The following is a 23,038-nucleotide window of genomic DNA, read 5'->3' as shown; positions in this document are numbered from 1 at the left end:
GTCTGTAGTACATCTTAAAGCCAAGTCCAGTTTTGAGTAGGAGAATAAACATTTATCACATTGTTCATTTTGTCAAAAACTATATATTGAGAATTTAGTCTGCCAATTGCTGAGTGACTGCTTATTGGTACTGTAACAGTGTAGAAATAATATTGTGTCTGCCTTCATGGAACTTACATTCTAGAAGGGAATACAGACAAGTAGGGAGGCAATCATATTGCCATGATAGGAGCAAGGTGATAGATCAGGGAGGTCTCTTAGAGGAAATAAACTTAGGCAAGCACCTGAAACATGAGTGAGCATTATGCTGGTTACTAAGATACAGAGGCAAGAAGCATTCCAGAAAGAGGAGATGTGTGATGGATGGACTGGGGTATAATGAGCACCAAGATTTAGGGGGGCTCACAGAGCTTCAACATCTCACAACTCATTTATTTAATAAATTTATTTTATTTTATTTTATTTTTGGCTGCATTGGGTCTTTGTTGCTGCATGCAGGCTTTTCTCTGGTTGTGATGATGGGAGGCTACTCTTCGTTGCGGTGCAGAGGCTTCTCATTGCGGTGGCTTCTCTTGTTGCAGAGCATGGGCTTTAGGCATGCAGGCTTCAGTAGTTGTGGTACATGGGCTCAGATGTTGTGGCACGCGGGCTCAGTAGTTGTGGCTCAAGGGCTTTAGAGCGCAGGCTCATTAGCTGTGGTGCACGGGCTTAGTTACTCCGTGGCATGTGGGATCTTCTCGGACCAGGGCTTGAACCCGTGTCCCCTGCACTGGCCTGTGGTTTCTTAATCACTGCGCCACCAGGGAAACCCTCACAGCTTATTTAATGCCTCCAAATCATGTTGCCAGTTTGGCACATATGTGTTACAAAGGCTAGAAGGAAAATTTCAAACGTCACGTGACATTTTTCTTTGACTTTTTTAAACTTCTAAATTACCATGATCTCTATAATTTATCTTGAAATGAAGAAACAATGTAGGGAAAATAATCCAAACATTTAGAATTTAGGACTAGTTAAATTCATTTTAGTTTTTCCATAGTAGCCTATCCTTATCATCAAATAATCTATCCTCTTCAGTTCTTCCACAAATCCCTTAATCCCTCTACCCCATGACCAATGACTCATTTTGTAAGTAGAGAGAGCTTCCTTTTTTTCTTTTTTTTTCCTGTGCAGAGACTATTTTTGCATCCCTCTGTGTTTTTACAAAAGTAGCAGTGTAGGAGAGTTCATTTCTTAACATAGTTTACAGTGCAATAAGAAAATAACCAGTTCAGGTTAATGTTGTTGCAAAAGAACTAAGTGTAGAAGCTACAATTTTGACCATAGAAATAATATGAAATAATGAAACTCCACTTTTCACAGTAGAAAGTTAGATATGTCCAAGTTGACATACTGTATTTGGATGAAATCTCTAAGGCCATTTTTTTTGTTTATTGCTTTGGGGTTTTCAAACTATTTTGATACGCTCGGCTCTACATTTATTCACATGATAGATTAGGAATCAGAGATTATGAAAGTCAAGTAGGCAGTAAATAAGTGGATCAGCATATAGGTTAAACTATGTGGGAAAGTGCGGGAAAAAAAAAGCCCACTCTATTACAACAGAGTGCAATAATTAATGGCTGAAATTATGCCCTTAATGCAAGGGAAGGGTAATTATTTTCAGTATCTTCTATTTAAAGAAAATATATATGCATTTTATTTTTTTTAAATTAAACATTGTCAATTTAAAAATGTACACAGAGAATTAACGTTTAGCTGCCTTGGTGATTACATTGGTGATGCCTCCTAATTCCAGTCATATGTGATATAATGACCCTTGCTATTAATAGTATAAAAAGGCAGAGAGCAAAGCTGTAGAGTGCTGGGTTAAAGGGTGTAGGATCCTTAGGAGAAACTAAGAACACAGGACAATATTCAAGTTAAGAGAGCAAATAAGGAAACAAATAGAGAGAAACATATTTAGCAACAGTAATTAGGGGGTTTCACCCATCCCTCATGCGGATTTGGAAAGGGTTTGTTGCTGGGGTTTGAAGAAGATCCAAATAGGCAGCCAGCAATGATTGCAGGGACTTAGCTCTTCTGGCAGGTGGCCACTACAACAGATTGCTTCATAAGTGCTCAGGAGATTGCTTTGTGCCAAAAAGGTGGTGATGTCTTGAAGAGGATAAAAGTGTTGGAGTTCCATGGTGGTCTGGTCGCCATGGGGAGTCTGTAGGACAAGGCACGGGTTTTGACTAAAGGTGGGTGATGGCGCTGTAGGCAGTGAGTGACACCGGCCTACACTTCAGATGTTTGATAAATGTTATGTCATATTTTCAGTTTATTTCATTTAAAATCTGTGTGAAAAATACTAATCTGACATTTTTAGATATTCCCAGGAGAGCTAAGTAAAGGGAATGTGGCCCCATGTCTCTCTGGCTGCTTTCACCCTGCTTTATTTTTCTTCATAGCCTTCATATTCTGATAAGGTGAGGTAGGAAGAATAATGGCCCCCAAAGATACCTGTGTCCTGATCCTCAGAACCTGTGAACATGTTCTCATACATGGCAGAAGGGACTTTGCAGATGTGATTAAGTTAGGGAGCTTGAGGTGGGGAGATTATTTGGGATCATATGCGTAAACCCAGTCTAATCCCATGGGTCCTTAAAAGCAGAGAGAATGTTTCCTAGCTGAAGTCAGAGGGAGATAGGACTGTGTAAAGATAATCAGAGGGGTACAATGTGGTTGCCCATGAAGATGGAGGAAGGGACCCATGTGAGAAGTTTCTAGAAACAAGAAAAACAGTGAAACTGATTCCAAGAGCTTCCAGAAAGGAATGCAGCTCTGCCAACACCTTGATCTTAGACCAGTGAGACCTGTGTTGAAATTTTAACATAAAGAACTGTAGGATAATAAACTCATGTTGTTTTAAGTTTGTGATAATTTGTTACAGCAGCAGTTGAAAACTAATACATATGGTATATATTTTTCTCATTGTCCTTCCCACTCTCTATATATACACACTGGAATGTAAACCTCAAAAGGACATGAAATACCTATTTACTTAGCACTCTCTCCCTAGGATATTTTGAAATGTAGCAGATGTGCAATAAATACTTATTGAATGAACTGATGATTGAATGTGAGAAAACTATTTAAATAGGATTTATGAAATTTTGCTCCAATAAATGTGTTAAAATAACAGTGTTGAAAGATACATTCTTATAATTTTGAAGCACTGTTGTCTATATTTTATTTGAGCTTCAAAAACACTTCTATCATGTTTTACAAATGTGGAAATAGATTTTCACAAGTAATAAAAATATGGGAATTTTTCTTAATATTTATTTATCAAGACTAACAGCAAACTAACATTTTAAAACCCATTTAAATGTCTTGGAACCATATAAATACCATATAATTCGATAAAGCTAAGAAACTGAGAAATTTTATGTAAGGAAGACAGCTGACATCCCAGAGGTGCTTCACAAATTGGTAGTACTTTGGGGTCCTTTCTGTAGTCCAAAGCTTTGGCTTTGACCTTGCCATTTCAAATCTAGACAAGGGATACAGTTGTTGCATTTGGAAGCAGTCAGGTTCTCAAGGGACAACCCTCATTCATTCATTAAATAATATTGGTGAGTGCTTGCTATGTACTAGGTATGGGTCTAGGTGCTAAGGACATAGCAAAGTACAAAGTAGACAAAAATTCCAGCCCTCATGAAAACCCATTCTAGTAGGGGAGGTAGACAGTAAAAGAATGCAAATATAAAGTATAGATCTCCCCCAGTTTTTGAAAGTTTGCTTTACACCACTTCACTTTTGCAAAAACCCTGCATTAGTACCTGTTTTCACTAATGGAAAGAAATCCAAAGAGAATTTTCACTTTTCCAAAAAGTGAAAAGCAAATATAGCATTCAGCATTTGTTTTGCATTAAGCCCTTATAGAGGCAGCACACACCTTATGCAGAGAGAGAGGCACTGCCAAGTGCCTTCCTGGGAACTAGACTCAGCATCAAGCTGCCATAGCTTTGAACTGTGTCTGTGAGCATCTGTGCTTTATCTTGATTGATTTTGTGCATCTGTTAGCAAGATGTGTCCTAAGGTAATTGCTTCTTCACTTTATGCCAATTCAGCTTAGGAAAAGTTTCATAGGAATGTTACATGGCGATTAGATCTGTGGAGGAAAGTATGACAGGGCAAGTTAAACAGGGAGAGAGTGTGTGTAGTGTTTCTTTTATGAAGAGGATGTCTAGGGAAATCTTCAATGAGCAGATGAAATTAAACAAAGCAAGAGGGTGGGCTATGAAACTCTGGAGGAAAATTATTCCAGGCAGTGGGAACAGTAAATGCAAAGCTTTGAGGCAGGGTCAACCTGGTGTATTTGAGGACTTGCAAGAACATTTCTTATTTACAATACTTTAGTTAATTTTAATGTATAAATTTGAACTTTATTGAAGACCTCTAAACCAGACAGCATAGCATGACCTGAAGAAGTACTTTCCAATTTAGTGTATCAAAATGATTCAGTTTTTTAGTTATATCTGGGACTATTGTTTACTTGCTGAGTTTCCAACTGGCAGGTCAGACTTTTCCACATTTGTTGGTATTCTGGGATGCTTGGACCAAAAGTAGTATTTAAGTGACCTATCAACAGAAAGACTGTTCCTTATCATCTGTCTTAGGATTCCTTTATCATCAATATTGAAGTGACCTCTAAGAGTATGGCCTGAATAGTCTGGACATACCCATAATCCTTTGAAGTCTGTTACGTGAGATCTGAAGGAAGTGAAATCATCCTTGTTCCAAGTCTTTGTTTTGAGAAAGGATGATGCAAGTCAAATGAGCATCCTGTGAATCAGGAGAACATGCCATCATTTTCTTATTTATATATCTGAATCACTCAATTCTATCACAAAAAACAATAATTTCATTTGGACATAAAATGTGAAATCAAGTAAGTAAAAGAAAAAATTCCAGGGTTGTACACAATAATCAGTTCACATGAGCTCTTCTTTCTCAATAAGGTTCTGGCTTTGAGATCTTGGTTTTGCTGATGTGTATGGAGTGGCCAAATACCAATACCAGGGAGGCTTCCCTGAGGTTAGGGAGAACATATTTTGAATTATTGAGTAATTAAATGACAACTACATAACTTGTAATGGAGGCTATAACTATCTAGTGGTTACATGTACCACTTTTGCCTGGAAGAATGGCTCACTAATGGTAAGGTTCCTTGGACATGGCATGGGATCAAGGTCAGTTAGCATATCAAGAGAAATATTTCATCCTGGACATCTGTACTTCTGTGCCCCAAGTGTGAATCCTATTCATTCATTCATTTGATGAATATTTGCTGAGCATCTACTTAATAAAAGGCACTCTTTTCTGGGCTAAAGATATGACAATGAAGAAAGTAGTTTGAAGTCCCTAACCTTCACAAAGCTTATACTCTAGTAGGTTTTGTTTGTTAAATAAATTCTTTCTTTTCAGGTTATCAGTTGAATTCTATAGTGTCTCTCTGACTTGAGCAGTGCTGAATAGATAAATGTTTTTCTGCTTGGTCCCTCTTTTAGAGTTGTTATGAAGGTAATTTATTGTGTTTTGGCTTGGCTAAGTTTTTTACATTCCATTTGTTTATGTTATTGGCTTTAGCTATGTTGATACACATGTGTCCACGCTTATGTGTTCCTACACTTTCTCAATAAATTACCCATTTATTGACTGCTTTTTTAGGGTATATTCTAAAAATGTCAGCTCTCAAATACTACACTGAAAATACTCTTTAACGCTGAAAACAGAATTTATAGGCATTGTAAAAAATTTAAAATATAGAGTGTATAAGATATAAAATAAAATCTACTTCCCCATATCCCTATCTTCTCTAACCAGGTTCTCTGATTAATTTCTCTCCTTAGAAATAGGACCTTTCTTTCTATATCTCTCCTCTGAACACGCACCTCTTTTTTCCCCAAAACAAAAATCCTACATTACATTTTTTTCTTTTTCCCAGTTTAATCATTATTTGACTTTTTTTGGAGTATAGGAATTTCCTCCCTTATTAAATATATGTTCATGTCTATATTCACATGTTAACACCTCTTTCCTCCATTATAAAGATGAAAGAAGGAAGACATAATTCTCAATCCAAAAACTTTATGGTTCTCCAGTAATAATTTTATGGGAAGATGATTTTTAAATATATAAAGCTTCTCTAGATCAGATTATTTTAACTAATTTTCCTTACCTCGAGTTTTATTTTTATTACATGTAATTTGTTAAAGTAGAATTTTAAAATTTCTAGTTACTTGTTATAATTAACTTTACATGGACTGTATATAGTTATCAAATTGCTTCAGTAGATTTCAGAATTGCAGATAACTGTCCAATATCATGAGCTAAATGAAGCTTATGTAGATTCTCAAATAAAGGTCATAGAAATGTAAGCAGTAAGAACTATTTAGCCATGGCACAGATGTTGTGATCATTGCAGGAGTTGTGTCTTTAATTAAATTTGTTCTCTAGTGCCAGTTCAAAAACTTTGTTTTTCACACAAAAACCCAATTATACAGGCAAAAGATGTCATTCTTCCATGAGTTGAAAGTCAAGAAGAAAAATGTTACAAAATTAATGCAAGCTTTTTATTCAAACGTTGTTACTGTACTATAATAGAGAAACTTTCTGTTATTGCCAATATTGAAATGTACAGATGACCACAATAAATGGGAGAGGGAATTAAAATTCTTTATTCTAAAATTAGGTAACTTAAAAGGTAACTTAAAAAAAAACTTTAAAAACCCACTGTTTTTTACTAGATGATTAAAATATCTCGAGAAAGTCAGAGTTTATTCTGCAACAATAAAATATGATTCAAACCAAATGGAAATGAAAATTTAAAACCAAGTTTTGAATATATTGACATTTTGTATTTTTCCATCTACTTAGATCTGCTTATGATATAAGGCATGCTATTTTACCATTTGGATTTGTATTTTAGGTAACAGAAATTCTCCTCACTCACATTTGAATCACTTACACTTTCATTTCAAATAGCTTAAGTCTTTTAGAGAAGATCAAATAAATTGAAAAGCAAGTAACATTTCTGTGCTTTGATCCAGAATTAATACTATGAAAGGTAAAGTAGCAGAAAAATTATAACATTTATTTAATGTAATGTGAACAAAAAGGCTGAAGATATTGTCCCTAATGCAGTTATCAATGATGTCCGTCAAACTTATACAGCACAGGTCTGTATACAGTTATGTCCCAAAATGTATGAATGAAAATTTAAATTTTTAAATATTAAGCTCAAGTTATTCCTTGGACTGTTTACTAAAGAATGTGGAAATTCCAATTGTTTTTGCAGCAGTGAAATTTATTTTAAAAATATTACAATTCTATAATGTCACAGTCTTGAGCCTTTTCATTTGCATGGTTTTCATGTGAGTAGATTTTCCAGGAAAGTAAAAGTAAAAATTAAAGAAAAATGAAGAATATTAAAAAAATTTCTTGACACAAAAATCATTCAGTTATGTTTGTAAATCCAGTTTCATTAGATTTGATACTTTGTCTTTTTTATTCTTTTGAGGACTTTAGGATGGAACGATCTAGGTTCACATAACTTCTTGAGCCAATTTACTAATGTTTCTTTGTGCTCCAATTCGTATTCTTGTGTGTGTATGTATGTATTTTATATATATATATATACATATATATATGTGTATATATGTATGTACTTGACCAATTCCTCTAAAGCTGGCTAGAAAAGTCCATATAGAAATTAAAGTGAGATGAATCTGAGAAAAGTACAGGTTGGTAAATCTAACTCTTGAATCTCAAGTGATTCAAAAAGAACACCTGAAGGTGTCTCTATTTCCAGGAACGATATAATCATCTCACTCCACCACCCTAATTATTATCTGCTGCCCTGCAATGGGCATAAAACTTACCTTTCTTTTAAAATATATTCTTTATATTTGAGGATGGAGAAGGGGAAAATTAAAGTGAAAACAACTTACTCTAATCCCCTAATGTTGGTAATCATAGCCTAATTCTATCCCTATCATAAAAGGAAATAAGTGTACGAATAAAAGACTTGGTATTGCTACTGACTCAATCTCTTCAGTACCTTTTTGTGTGTTGAAAGTGAGATTTCTAGATTTGCAGTTGGGTTGTTTCTCGCTGTGACTGTTACGCTCGCCTTCCTGACCAGAGATGCACAGTCCGGAGGCAAGTGATCAAATGATTCAAAACCCTGGGTGTACGTGCAACGGGAAGCTGGCATCCTCAGCTGGCTGTAATTCGCTAACCGCTGACTTTCCATTCTCTGCTTAAACCACATCCATTTTCCCCTTGAATTTTGGAAAATTTCTGTGTTACTGGCACTGTTTCTTTTCCCAGCTTTGAAGTCCTTGAGAAGAACAAGGTCCTCAACTGGTTGCAGAATTTTAGGAAATATTATTAACCTTCAAATAACTGACGTCATGAGAATGTTAATTGCAATCTCAAACTTACTTCCAAGGGATTAAATCCCTACCCAGTTTACACAACAGCCTCTCAGTTAGCTCCCTCCAAACATCACATCAATCTCAATAGGCACAGAATTATCACAGAAGACCAGAGGCACCGGCCTGCAAATGCAGCCTGCCTTCTCTACCCTACAACCTTGCCTGTCATCTGGAGGTGCATGTCCTCAGTGGGTCTCATTTAAATCTTTGTTTTTTTTCTTTTTGACTTATGCAAAATTATGACATCAGGGTCAGTCTACTAATGCTGGAAAACTTCACAGCTAGTTTGAGTTTTTTCTAGACATGTATGTCTTCCCCGATTTGTCTTTATCCCTTATATCAAATTACAGAAAGGCACCACGTACATGACCAAAAGAAACAGTTTATCCGTGAATGTCCCTATCTGTAGATATTGAAATACAGCATATGAGAGAACAAGGGCAAATATTTATATATTAGGATAAAGAAAGAGGTTCAGGCTGTGGCTGTGTTTTAGGCATTAGCAGTCTGCTTAGCTCTGTTGCTTTGGTTGGTACTTACTATATTGCACTTCAAGCTTGTTTGGTTGTCCCTCGTTTTAAATGTACTTCAGTCTTTTATTGTTGCTACTACCACTTTTAGAGCTCACCAGGCATCCATGTATATAATGGAAGAAGATACTTTGGCAAAAACTTCTACAAAATTCACTCAAATCCATGTTCTTCTTGTTGCTTCTCTTTGGAGACATAGGTAGATAATATTTCCCAATCTCATTTACTGTCAGGTGTGGCCATGTGACTGGCTTCTAGCTAAAAGTCTGAGTAGTGGCGATGTGTGCATTCCAGATCAAGCCTTTGTGAAGGTAATGTGCCTTCTCTTCACTCTCTTTCCCCTTCGCTGGCTAAATGCAAATGATGAGAGGCCCCTAGGGGATTTCAGAACAAACCAGAAGGAGCCTGGATCCCTGAATCACTTATTGAAAAGAATCCAATGTTTTCCAGGAACACCTCTTTGGATTGTTAATGTGAGCAAAAATTAAACTTCCATCATGACTGAGTCACTGTATATTTTGGAGACTATTCATCACAGTAGTTAGCTTCCTCTAATAGAGATCAACTTGGACAATTTTATTAATTGGGCATTCTCATTAATACTGAAATAAAAGAGTAAAACCACTAAAGTTATGAATGTAATATGTATATTGTTGCAACCATAAAAAAAGCCGTAGATAGACGATTTCTGAATTGATTTAAATGCTACAGAAATAAACTCCTAGTGCCAAGTAGAGTTACTAAGCAAGTATTTTTTTTAATTTGGTGAAAGTCTCAGCTCTCTCCAGGCCCTACTTTCTAATCTAATCCTGAATATTGCACTTTAAGACTATAACCATCCCTGGAGCTCTATTCTTGACTTGGCCCATCTGTCCCTGAAAGTCTGTTTTTGATTTCTGGGGCTTCTGTGAGTGACGAAGGCACTTTTCTACTGACTGCGTATAGGACTTTGTAGGTTTCAGCCCATCTTGTATGATGCTTCCTTTTCTGCCCTTTAATATGTCTTTGCCTTTGGTCTCATAAATATCCTGTGCACAGTTAACTTTCCTCTTCTTTGAGTAATTTATTTTTGCTAATTGTATTCAATAACCAGTTCTAAGGACGATTCCCATTTTGGCTGAGCTAGCATTTTTACTCAGAGCTCTCATTGAGTGATCTAGAACATGGCTTCTGTAGGCATCATGTGGTCTCTATGAAGTTTGTTCACTTTATTTTCCTAGACTCTTCCAGACTGTGTCAGACAGCTTCTTACTGCTTTAAAGCTAGGACTCCCATTTCCTATCTGAGTGGTGGTGCCATTCTTAGATCTTCCACAAAGTGGACACAGTCAACATAACTGAGCTCAGTTAATGAGAGATTTTTCAGTTACTTGTTCATCCACTTCTCTGATTTCTATTCAATATTGAATCATATTGCAAGTGTCAGAGAGGAACGGCCAGAAGTAGATGCCTAGACTGAAATTTAGGCAACTTGGGTTCGATTCAGACCCACTAACTACCAATTAATAATATTCTAAAATATTCCTGATATTTTATCTCTGCTAAAAATTAGGAATAAAAATACTTCTTACTGCAAGTTAAGAATGAACTTGGGTTGCTTCAAGGACTAAATAAAATCATGAACATGGAAGCACTTAACAAATATTATACAAATAGATTATATAAGTGTAGGTATAATGTTTCTAAAGTTCCTCAAATATATCATTAGCGTATATACTGTTTTGAACACATGATGATATGTAAGAAATTCAGAAAATGTAAAGTTCAGTCTCTCATCTTTTATGTTGTGGAGTCTTTTTCTCTTGGTATAATCAAATAATTGCTCTGGCTTTTCTTTTTCACATATATTCTAAATAAAGACATAAAATAGAGGACATTGAGTGGATGAGGAACAGTGTGATGAATCCTGGGGGCCCAGTGAATTTCAGCAGCAGAAAAGCAATCTCTGAGGTCTGCTGGCCTCAGACACATCTGTTTGCCTGTTTCATAGCCTCTTGGTATACAGAATATTGTTTTGGAGGGATAATTTTATGGTTGAGCATCAAGGCCTCCTGTCTCGGGATATGAGCTGAGACATTTTAGGAGATGACTACTACAACCAAGAGAATAAGCCGATGCTATTAACTCAGTCCAGCAGGAGCCATGAATAAATTACATACCATGAAAGCTTTTTGTGAACTGAATTTTCCAAAGACCCTTCTTCACTTTATGCTCCATTTCTTTTAGCTGTCTCTTTTTCTTTTACTTTTCCCCTGCCTTAGAAATACTGAGGGTTTTTGCCTATGATGCATTTGATTAAAAAATATATATAACACATGGGCTCTTTAGATGAGGCAAAAATGAGATATTCTATTTTCCACAGATAGCAATTGAATTATTACACTATTCTGTGTTGTAATATATCACATAGGTTTAATATTGTACACCAATTATCTAACCTGGGCCCATAGCATAGTTTCTAACACATAGAAAGCATTTACTGTGTAATTTTGAATAAATGAATGATGTAATATACAGTATTAGTTCAGAATTATTGCTTGCATTTTTTCTACACCCAAAAATGATAAAGGAAATTTTTATATCTTTAAAATTTTTTTTCAGGCCAAAGACCTATGCTTCAGATAATCTAGATACTTTTATAAAGATATTCATTGAAAAATATGTCCATTCCCTGGAGGACAGAATATAAGATTTTCTTATAGCAGCTTTAGTGCACCTCCAATAATTAATTAAAAATTGACCTGCTTATTTGAGGCAGATAAATATTTGCCTAAAACCTTAATCTTAAATGAAGGAGATTCATTAAGAAAATTAAAGGGTAGTTATTTTGGTGGTCTAACAGCCTTCTGTCTGCAGAATAGACTTTTGTTGTTGTTGTTGTTGTTTTGCGGTACGCGGGCCACTCACCGTTGCGGCCTCTCCCGTTGCGGAGCACAGGCTCCGGACGCGCAGGCTCAGCAGCCATGGCTCACGGGCCCAGCCGCTCCGCGGCATGTGGGATCTTCCCGGAACAGGGCACGAACCCCCGTCCCCTACATCGGCAGGCAGACTCTCAACCACTGCGCCACCAGGGAAGCCTTGCAGAATAGACTTTTAAAGAAAGTATTTGTCATTCAGAAGATGGTTCTTCTATGTGAATTTTTGGAAACAATTTCTAAGATTGTTTCATTTTCTGAATTTCATCATAGAGATGGTACCTTGGATTTCCTTTGTGGAAGATTTCTTTAATACCATATCTTAACTCTAGACTATTAGAATGAAATATTTGAGTGACTTGACAACAGAAATTTATTTCTCACAGTTCTGGAGGCTGGGAAGTCCCAGATCAAGGTGCCAGCTGATTCAGTTCCTGATGAGGGCCCTTTACCTGGTTTGCAGACAGCTACCCTCTTGCTGTATCTTTGCATGGAGTGGGGGAAGAAGAGGGAGAGAGGAAAATAAGGTGGCTCTTTTTATAATCCCATCCTGGGGCTCCACCCTCATGACTTCATTTAAGCCCAATTATTAAGGCTTAATAATTAAGCCTAATAATTATTAAGGCTTAAATAATTAAGCCTAATTATCTCCCATAGACCCTACCTCCTTATATTATACCATCACATTGGGTATTAGGGCTTTAACATATGATTTGGGAGGACAAAAACATTCAGTCCATAGCATATCACCAGGGAACCTGTGCTATCACTTTACTGAAGGAGAAATGGCTACATCATGGTTAATAGTAAGTGCTCAAATACAACAAATCAAGTTTCAGAAGAGCTTCTAAGAGTTGTTCCTTGAGAAACTTGATCAAGATTATCTGGTGTTTTACAATAAAGAATCAGGTGCAGGGGAAACATGTCTCATATTTTACATTGTAAAGTCAGCACACAGTGATATTAGTGTAATTATCAGTGATGGTCCTTGAATTAAGTAAATAAAGTGGAAAAATTAATAACATTGATTCTTTTACCATACTTACTTTTATTACCTTCCATTTATGCCTAATGGTGCTAGTTTTCCATTTAAGGTATTAATTTAACAGTTCCTCTTGAAAGCTAAACTTATTTTAAGTCATTTGATTTAAAACATATTAAATATGTTCTTAGCTATGACAAAACTCTAAAGTTGGTATATTAGAAAATAAAGTAGAGGAACACTGGGTTGTCATAATTTTAAAGTGTTCCTTCTATAAACACCCCTAGCAATTTATTTTGTGACCTTTTGCAACACTCAGCAATTCTTATGACAAGAGCTCTTATTTATTCAAATTTCATTTGTTGTACTTTGAGCTAATTTCATTTTTGTTTTCCATCATGGTTACCACTACTCCCTATTACATATACTCAACCATGGTATCTACTATTGGAATTATGGAAAATTATATAAAACCAACTCTACAACCTGGTTGGGTTGGTAAGACACATCTGCAAGGGAGGGTAATTACCGTGAATTGCCCTTTACCCAGTTGCAGAATACTAGGAAGATGATAAGTCTTAGTGTCCACATGCAATGTGTACATTTGATTGTCTTTGGCGGTTACTTAAAATTTATGAAGGGATAATCACCAAATGCATATAATCTTCTAAATATGTTTCTTTTGGCCTGAAATTCTAACCTTTAAAATAATTTATAAAAAGCATGTCATTTTATGTAAGTTAAAGTCTTACAAGAAATAGTAATTAGTTATAACAGTGGTTCATATTGGTCTTTCTAAGAGGGAAATATGGTGGTCCAGATACAGAAAGTAAGAGAAAAGAGAGTGTTGAAACAGGAAGTGGCAAGCTTGAAGGAGAAAAGCACACTTGGCCTTTTTTTTAAATTTTGTATGTTGGTGGCATCCTTTTCTTCCAAATTGTCTCTTTCCCTGGAGGTATTTTCAAGTTTCTTAAAAGATGGTTTGAAGAAACTTATCTTAATTTAACTTAAAAAAAGAATGTCACATATATCTTTGGGAAAGAGAGAAGGCTTTACCAGATCAAATACAGGATGTCAATTTGCTTCAATATACAAGTTGATAATGAAAGGTTTTTGACATTGTATACTAGAAGAAAATAATCTTTAGCCATAGATTTCCATAATAATACATTTGTTTTTATTGATGAGCTAGATCTCAATTCTTGATGGTATCCTACTGGCTTAAAAAAAAGAGATTTTATATCCTGGGGTAAATATTGTTGAATATTTTTTCTTATGCCTCATTTTCAAACAGCTATATCTGTAAAATACATAGGTGTTAAGAAAAATACCTAGCCTAATGATGGTCTACTGCTATATAACCGCTACCCACAATGACAAATAGTTCTGCCTCATTGCGATCAAAAGCCACATTTAACTTAATACAAGAAGAAGAGGATTATTCCCCAGTTCCTCCTCATACCCAGACACTCCACTGCTTGACCAGGTTGTGTTATTGTCTTTAAAGGAGAAGTTCATGCCAGTTTGTTAGTTCAAGTTCACAATAATTAACTGGGCAACATTGGAGTGGATGCTGTGCCCAAGTGGGAGATCACATCATCTGATTGCTCACTTCTACTTCATGTGAGCTAAAGTGGCCAAGTGGGTCAAGAAAACCAGTAAGGATCTTTCTCTTTTGCTTCCTTCCCTTTGCGTGTGAATAAGCGATTAGGTGGGACTGGGGACTGTAGTGTAATGTTGAGTATGTAGTGATGAAGGTGTCATGATGGTAATGATGATAATGATCCTTATTATAACTAATATTTGAGTGCTTACTATTTATCATCCATTATTTGAAGCATTTAACATTAATACGTTCATTACAACTCTAGTATGAAGTGGATATGATTATTATTCCCATTTCACAGATGAGAAAAATGAGGCACAGAGAAGTTAAGTGACTTGTTCCAAAAGTTGGCATTGCTAAGATCGAACCTAGCCATCTTGCTTCTTTATTTTTTACTTCATTCCTCTGTTCATCTATTAGGAATGAGCCAAGATCTCAAGATTTGAATTTGGGAGAGGAGGAGATGTGAAAATGGTGGAGAGAGTAGATCCCAAGACTAAAACATGTGTTTGGACTCAGCTTTTAACAGAGTGCTAAAATAAGGGTATCGGGTGGTATTAGATTCTTATCTTGCTGCTGTTCCTTGTGTATAATTCTTTGAGAAAGCTTGTGGGTAGAATTTAGGAGTGCAATAATTTAATTGATAAGAGCAATAATTGGTCATTTCTTCCTTTAATGTCAACTAACTTCACCCAATACCCATCATTATTTCTAACTTAAATAATATTAATTGCAGCTTTATAGCATGCAACTAGCTTAAATTGACCTTTTTATTGCTTGCATTTATTAAAAGCAACACAAGCAAAATTTACCTTCTTTTCCACAATCTTCAAATATTTGAAACGTCATTGTGGTGGAGTGACCAAAGCAGAGTGACTGCTTGGTCCATACTTTTCCAGTTCTTTGACACTACAAAACAGTAAAGGGGACAGAAAAGTCATTGTGTTAAGGTCCATGTCGCTTTCAGCCTAAGCCTAAGATGTGCTCGTTTCAGGGCAGATAATGAGGATGCTGTAAGGAAACTGTTTTCATAGAGGAACTTTTCAGAAGATAATTCTACCTTAAAAGAATTAGATACGCTTGGTCATATCCCACATTTTTAGAGTTCAGAATTGAGTCTGCTCACGTGATGATGTTTATTTATCAGATGTGTTCCTTGACCAGCCACTAGGATCTTATTTATATAATCTGGGGAGCTGGGAGAAGAGCTGGGAATGTAAGCGAGAAAAGGGAGAAATCAACCAAGAGATGTAGAAACTGATGGAGATGTTTTGCCTCAAGAGTTCTTAACATTTAGAGACTCAAATCAGTATTTCCTAGATATTCTTAAAGGAAACATGCATTTTTTTTTCTTTCCTGTTGAACATACCACCTGGGTTTGGGACGCTAACATTGGATAGAGTTTAACATTGCTTTGTTATTGGCAGTGTTCTAGGGTGTGTAGCTACAGTGCTGCTCAGCAGAAGTAGCACTGAAAGTACTTGGAAAAAAGGAGGCTCTACTTAAGTAGGTATGAAGTGTCTTCATGTAGCTTTGGAGACAGTTGAGGCCTCAGAAACAGTACAAAAAAGGGCCAGGGTAGAAGAAATAATTCTTGGATGCCCTGTGGTTGCTAATTGACATGGTCGTGATGTCCAGGAAATACCCTGCAGGGTGACTGGAGTGATTTTGGAAGGGAATATTGTGCTCAAAACTGGAAATCCTGCAATAGCAGGTGGGCAGTGAAGGAGCAGAGCCAGAAAACATTTTTTTCTAAATCTGATACTTTTTCAAACGCTGGTCTTTCTTGGCTACATAACAAAGGGTTGCACATGCCTGGAAATCATTTCTAAACTCTCATTGAATTATATGAGCCTCCCTTTGCTAGTTAGTAAATAAGAGAAATATTAATAACAGGTATTGCATATTTAATTAAGGAATCATTTATGAGCACACTATGTATACAGTACTGAGCTAAGTTGGTGCCTCGGGCAATTGAAGGATCCAGTGCTTTTAAGGGGAAAATGGTAGGCAAACATGAAAGTTTTACACAATGTGCCACAATTTATTGTTTAGGAACATATGTCCTAAATGTTTTTCTAGAGAAGGAAAAAGTAAAAGTGGTTTGGGATGTGTTATAGAAGGTGGCATTAGGGACAGAGTACTTGATAAAGAATTTAAAAGATAAGTACGATTTGGATCAGAAGAGAAAAAAAACAATAGCCCAGGTGAATTTAAGCTTCACACACTTTACAGGCTAAGTTCCACAAAGACAATTTTTTTTTCTTCAGCACTATATGCTCAGAACCCAGGACAGAGCCTGGCACATAACAAACATATTCAATAAATGTTCACTAAATGAATGAATGCTGAATTGTTAAAACACTTTAAAACTATTGTATTCCTTTTGTGATGACATTTGAGATGATCTAATTAAAGAGAAGTTTTCCTCCTTGGACTTAAACTTGGCAGTGAATGTGGCTAAGGTTGACCAATTTCTGTCTCATATCAATTAAACCTTTCATGGGTTTTTTACTCGAAATTCAGTCATTAATGAGCAGCTGCCCAGGGCAATGATAATGATGATGATAATACGTTGCCCTTACACCGTTTCCCTTATCCATGGGAACCTAAGTGCTTTACCAACAATAATTAACATAGCTCTTATGGGAGGTAGGAAAGTATAATTAACACCATTTACAGATGAAAATGGAAATAGAGATATATTAAGCGACCATCTCAGAGAGATGTAGTAGGTCAGCCATTTATTATTTTCAAAATGTCAGCCTTCACGTCTTATGAAGGCTTGAGAACAGTGAGTGACCAATATCTGTTAACTGTTCAAACCATAAGTTTGTCTCTCTTTTAGAGATGTTAATAAAATGACAGAAATGAAGGTAAATTTTGAAATTCATCAATCAATGCACTCCTTGAGACCTAATCTGAATTCTTGTTCAAACTGATGGGTGCTAATAGGTTAAGGAAAGTATGCATCTCTTGAAAGTCTTCTACATAAGTTCCCTTGGCTCATGTAAATTTAGGAGTGTAATAATTATTCAATTCTCAAGTCAAAATGATTGTTTTATCACATGTTTTGTTCCCTGTTCCCAAAACTCTTTTGCTTTTTTTCTCCTCATTTATAAAAATGGCCCCACCCCAGACACTAAGATCAATACGGATTCTGTCAAGTGATCTGAAGAATAATTGAGTTACGGTGATTCACCATCAAGATAAGCTTATTTTGTGTTTGATTTGATCTTGTTTTCTCCTCATAGTGATGAAAACTCTCCATTGATGTGTGTGTGTGTGTGTGTGTGTGTGTGTGTGTGTGTTTCAGGAACACTAAGTATTTGTTTCCCTCTTCTTTTGTTAATAGTATACTTGCATCAGGATATTTCTGACACAAGTGACAGAAAACTACCCCCAAATGGATATAAGCAAGAACGTTTATTGGCTCTGTTAATTAATTCAGTGGTAGAACTGGCTTCAAGTTTGGTCTCCTTAGGTCAAAAAGTGTCACCAAGATCTAGTTTTTTTCTCTCCTCTTGTTCAAGTCTCATCGGTGTATTGGCTTTACATGTGGTGGCAAGATGACAGCTACTCCTATTACAAATTTTCAGGTTCAAGTTCAGTGGAGGAGAGTATTGCCAACATCCTCAAAGCCTCAGAAGAATTTCCATTGTACCATACTGGCTCTGATTGGGTGACCTGTTCATCCCGACCAACCCTTGTCCAAGGCATGCTATCCAGTGCATTAGGTTGGAAAAATTAGAGCCCACCCTTGATGAGGGGTTGGAGTAAATCATCACTCAAACCATACCTCTGGTTGTAACATTACAATACTTACCTTTCTCCTAACCTTTAGGGACTTGATCCTTCACCCAGTGCAACTCTATGATTGGTCATACAGCTGTCAATCACAGTACTCCACAGTAGCAGTGCCTCCACCCCCCCACCCCCACCCACAGAGGCTTGATCATAGTGCTTATCCTCCCATCTAAAGGATAGGTCCAGTGAGTGACCAATGCCAGTTAAATCAATGTCTATCCCTGAGAGTTAATCTCTTATAAGAGGCAGATAGAAACTCAGAGATAAGCTAAGGTGAGAGTTTGAGAAATGCATTCATAGAATGTTGGCTTCGTTTTAGGCACGGAGATTACCAGAACTTCCCTGGTTTCTGCAGCTTCTCCACTGATTCTGTGATTTATCCTAGTATCCCTACAAAATCTTGTTGTTGTTGTTGTTTGTTTAAATGAATTTTAGTTATATTTCTATTACTAACAATAAAAAGTCTTTGGTAACACTCTTTTGTTCTTGAGACTTCAGTTTCTTCCTAGTTCCAGTAAGTGGGCCCTTATCTTGCTTTCCTAGGTCTGAGTACCTGCTTTGAAACATTGCCTAGTTGAAAAGCCCTTTTGTATTTTGACTGTGACATATTTTCAGACTTACAGAAATAAATTTGTATAGTAGTCCAGAGAATTTCTTTATACCCAGATCACCCAAATGTTAACATTTTACCATGCTTGCTTCATCCTTGCCTTTCTCTATGTAGACATGATTTGTATAAATTCAGACTAAGCTGCATACTTGATGCCCCTTCACCCCTAAATCCTTAGTGTGTTCTTCCTAAAGAAACGGTGTATCATCTTGCTTAATTGCCGTAAATAAATCAGGAAATTATTGTAGACCAATAATAGTATCTAACCTATAGTTTTTATTCAGATTTTGTTGTCTCAGTTATGGTATTTATAGCAAAAAAAAACCCAAAAAAAACAAACAATCCTGGATCATACCTCCAGTAGTCTTATTTCTTTAGTCTCCTCTAATCTCATACAATTCTTTACTTTTTCTTTTTTTCCTAGCATTGGCATTTTTGAAGATACAGGCCAGTTATTTGTACTATGACGAATGATGCTGATTTGTATCAATGCTGATGCGAATCTTGATCACTTGGTTAAGGTGGCATCTGCTAGTTTCTTCACAATAAAGTTTACCAACTTTTTCTTTGTAATTAATATATATGTTGTGGGAGGTGCTTTGACTAACATTCTTTCACTCCTCATACTTTTACTCATTTTTGCCTCCCTAGGTCTTTATAAATGATGTCCCTTCTCTACTTCACCAGTTTCCTCTGAGTGATCATCTACTTGCTCTCACCTTGCTGTCCCTGCTACCACTCACTCATATGCACAACAAATGTCCTGTTTCTGGTGCCCCTTCTGTAATCGGAGTCTTGCTATGCACTAGTGCTGACTGCCCTTTGCCTGGCATAATCTTAGGCTTTTGCCATCACCTTAGGCATCTTGTCACTCATCTGCTGGATTTGCCATTTTGCATTTTATTGAAACTAGCCTCTATTAATGCCTACTTATTTCTGGCTTTATCCTCTAAACAATTGACTCTTCCTAACCAATTTGATGACCTTCTATCTGTAGCTATAACCTCTCCCAATTGTTTTGTTTTGCTTTTATTTTTAGACCTTCCAAGTCTCCTAGCTATCCTAATCTAGCTAATCTTATCTTCTTCTGATAATAGAGAAATACATGTCAGCCTCTGGCTGCTCTATAGCTGGTAATTAATAAACATGCAAAATATTGTAGAGCGATTCTACTGTCTGGCAGTAAAGATGATACTATTTCCAGTAGGCAACCTTTGTATCGTACTGTTTTTAAATTTGAATTTTACCATAAACTTGTGAAATCTAATCTATATGGTTATATAAGTTACTTGCACAGAGGAATGCGCGATATTCAATCTTGAAATCTTCATGAAGAAAATTGACCAGCTGAAGCAATGGGGGAAATCAAAGTTTGTTCTGGATACATTTTCAGTCTCTGTCTTAAATTCAAGACAAGGTCAGGATACTGGGATGGTGGAGAAGAAGGTTCTGCTAACCCAAGAAGACAAGTGTAATGTAGAAATAACGCTTTCTATCACTATCATAGCAAGGAAGTTTAAAAAAAGAATTCACTTGGGATTATTTCTGTAACAGTTTAGTAACATTTCTTAGGATTTGTGAATTCTTGATGTTATTTTTATCATCTTTTATTTCTTTGTGACAAATAGCAATAAAACTCTTAGTTACAACTGTGACCCTCTGTAGAGGAACAAAAAGGAGAAAGCTAAAGAAAAGGGCTCCTGTTCTAAAGAGTGATACCGATGACAGGAGGAAAGAACAGGTTATGTCCCCGATGCCTGAGAAAAGGCAGAAAAAGACATTGCGGAGAGTTGTTCTGGTCTGAGAAGCTGTCCTACGTTTACCCATAAATGGTCCACAAGGGCTTCCAGACACTGAACACTTATAGATGATTTAAAACCCAAAGGATTATGACTTCTTTATTCATGTTTATGCTTTAGCTACAACATTATCATAGATTCTAGATTCTGTGTACTTGCCTTTTGGAGAGTTTTATAGGCATTTTTCATATTCTCTCAGCATCAGTGAAAAAAGATAAATGGTGTTTTTATTTCTATAGGGTTATTATTGCAAAAGTGAAGAGTTTTGGAGACTACTTTTCAGTCTGTATACTCCATGAGCACAAGAGCCTGTATTGTTTACTACAGTGATCCAGACATAGTGCTAGTTACATGGCATATGTAGCCAATAAGTATATGGTTACTCACTAAGAGGCTTGGTGGCTGCAGATTATAGCACTTTGCCTTTGTTTTATTTCCCCCTCTAGTAAGGATCTCAACAAATCATAGTTTTAACTTTGTGAAAAGACATGCAAGAACTTAAAGAACTTGACATACTCATTTTTACAAATTGTTGAAAAAACTAGTTTAGGAAGGTTATAGACCGAGTCAAACATCTGTTTATTCTAAACTCTGGAATCCCACTACATACTGAAAAAAAAAGGATAACTGGAGCATATTAGGGTGGGCTGTAAATTAGTAGAATTTGGAGGCTGATTTCTTGCCCTTATCCCCAGCGCTCCCTTTCTACAAGGGCAAAGAGGAAAACCATGCCAAATACCAGACCGAATGGATGATGTTCATGTCTGTTCTCTTTCCTACTTGTAATGGAGCTGCTCCCAAACTTCACAGGGAGCAACCTTGTCTAGATTTATACTTTTAGTTAAGTGCAAATTCTAACCTTAACTGTTAAGAAAGTTGCCATATTATCAATATTAATAACATCCAGCCTGGAGAAAAATATGAAGAGTCTTCATGATTGACTCTTCCTTGGCTGACCAGTGTTCAGAGACAGACCCTAAGGGTTACATTAGCGCTCTCCATACTCACCTCCAGGATTTGATCTCAGTGCCCCCATTTGGGAGACCGCAATCACAGATTTGTAAACCTATTGTTGCATTTTAACCCTTCTCAAATCCTCATTAAGTTATGGTTTTAATGCAAAGTAATTATGTTTACTTACAGACCTATGATTAATGCAAGCCACAAAGCAATTAGCTGAAGAGAGACAAAAATATGGTTAATATCATTGACATACTGGTCCTAGGCAGAATTAACATTATCTGTGAAATGTGGACACTTCTGCACAGATGGTTGACGTGGTTGTCATAGAAACTGCTTGTCTTGTCATTACTGCAGTCTCCAGACATCTGTTCTAAGTTCAAACACTCATTGACATGTGCATTCATTTGGTCAGATAAGATGTCTTATCTCAGACACCTTTATCATCCATGAGTATGTTGACTCCCTTTAAATAATGAAACACCAGTTATAAATTCGTAACCACAGGTGTATCAGCATCTAGAGCTTTGGTTGATAATTGCTAATAGCATCACTGAGACTTAATTTTGTCTACTGTTATATGGATTTTATAGTCAACTATGAATTATTTGCAATAACGGATTAAAGCTCTGGGATTCAAGAAATATGAATAGTTTCATTTTTTACCTAAATGGAAGAATTCTTGAAATTGAGTTTTTACAGATATGCTCGAATATAGCCCCAAAGTGTTTGATGTTGGAAAAATTCACCACACTTCAAATAAAGAACGAAATTATACTAGGAAGATCTAGTCACAGAGAACTAGGAAAGATATTTAATTTCCCCCTTATTTATTGGCTTAAATTTGCTAACTGTTTCAGCCATTTCTAGGAAAAGATAACATTAGCCTTCACCTTAACATATTGAGCAGAATAATACTTAATTTTGCATGACTGTATGTAGCATTTTAGGAAATTTAGCATCCCTATCCTCCAAATGCTAAACACTAGTAGTAACTCTCTGCCCTGGTCATAGTAGCAACCAAATATGAATCCACACATTTCCAAATGTCCCCTATGTAGAGCATGGGATAGAGTGGGAGAGATAGTACCACTCATGATTGGAAACCACTGTAAAGGTCTTAGCAAAGATGTCTTTTCTAGTTCTGTCATTTTCTCAACAGATGATTCTTACCTTGTTACAGTTAAATTTATCTGCTGTGAGTCTCATATTAATTGAAGTCTGGAAGGTAACAATTGCTTTAAGGTGTCAAGAATACTATAAGAATGTCAGGAAAGGAACAAAAAAGGAAAATTAAAAAGATTTGGTACCCTAAAAAGAAACTGATAAGGAAAAATGTCA

General features: G+C 36.2%; 1 pseudogene; it reads right to left on the bottom strand.

The window, feature by feature from the left end:
* Positions 1-4,539: 4,539 nt before the first annotated feature.
* The window catches only part of LOC113619231 (peroxiredoxin-4 pseudogene), a 120,359-nt pseudogene continuing 101,860 nt past the window's right edge, over positions 4,540-23,038 (bottom strand).

This window comes from Aethalodelphis obliquidens, unplaced genomic scaffold (genome assembly GCF_003676395.1).
Source record: "Aethalodelphis obliquidens isolate GAN/ISIS:26980383/991018 unplaced genomic scaffold, ASM367639v1 scaffold6, whole genome shotgun sequence".
NCBI classification, from domain to species: Eukaryota; Metazoa; Chordata; class Mammalia; order Artiodactyla; family Delphinidae; genus Aethalodelphis; species Aethalodelphis obliquidens.
Note: the sequence above shows the minus strand (reverse complement) of the source record. Positions and strands in the feature narration are given on the sequence as shown.